Below are 1,148 nucleotides of genomic sequence, written 5' to 3'. Positions count from 1 at the left end.
GCCAGAGACAGCAAAGGACCTGGAAAAGCAACTGAACGGAATGGACAGTGTCTTGAAAGGAGGATATAAGATGAACATCAACACAAGCAACACGAGGATAATTGAATGTAGTCGAATTAAATCGGGTGATGCTGAGGGTATTATATTAGGAAATGAGACACTTAAAATAGTAAAGGCGTTTTGCTATTTGGGGAGCAAAATAACTGATGATGGTCGAAATAAAGAGGATACAAAATGTAGACTGGCAATAGCAAGGAAATCGTTTCTGAAGAAGAGAAATTTGTCAACATATAGTATAGATGTAAGTGTCAGGAAGACGTTTGTGAAAGTATTTGTGTGAAGTGTAGCCATGTTTGGAAGTGAAACATGGACGATAAATAGTTTGGACAAGAAGAGAATAGAAGCTTTCGAAATGTGGTGCTGCACAGGAATGCTGAATATTAAATGGGTAGATCACATAACTAATGAGTAGGTATTGAATAGAATTGGAAAGGAGTTTGTGGCACAACTTGACAAGAAGGGATCGGTTGGTAGGGCATGTTCTGAGGTATCACGGGATCAGCGTGGAGGGTAAAAATCGTAGAGGGAGACCAAGAGATGAATACACTAAACAGATTCAGAATGATGTAGGTTGCAGCAGGTACTGGGAGATGAAGAAGCTTGCACAGGATAGAGAAGAATGGAGAGCTGCATCAAAGCAGTCTCTGGATTGAAGACCACAACAACAACATACTGTTCGTAACTGTAACTAGGTATTTAGTCGAATTGACTGGTTTTGAATTTTTTGTGATTTATCGAGTAACCGAAATTTAACGGATTCATTTCAGTACTCATGTGGATGAACTCACACTTTTCATTATTTAGAGTCAGTGGCTACTTTTGTGACTAAATCATTTTACAGTTTGTTTTTATCCTCTGGAATCTTTACTAGCGGGCAAATGGCAGCATCATCTGCAGACAATCCAATAGCGCCGCTCGTTTTGTTCTCCTAAGTGGTTTATGTCGATAAGGAGCAGTGGAGTGCCTATATAACACTACCTTGGGGAACGCCAGATACGCCCGCCCATTTTATTCCATGACTCTCCGTCAGTTACTGCGATCCGTGACCTTTCTGACAGCAAAACAGGAAACCAGTTACCCAGTTTTGT

Source organism: Schistocerca gregaria, chromosome 10, assembly GCF_023897955.1.
Source record: "Schistocerca gregaria isolate iqSchGreg1 chromosome 10, iqSchGreg1.2, whole genome shotgun sequence".
Classification (NCBI taxonomy): domain Eukaryota; kingdom Metazoa; phylum Arthropoda; class Insecta; order Orthoptera; family Acrididae; genus Schistocerca; species Schistocerca gregaria.
Note: the sequence above shows the minus strand (reverse complement) of the source record.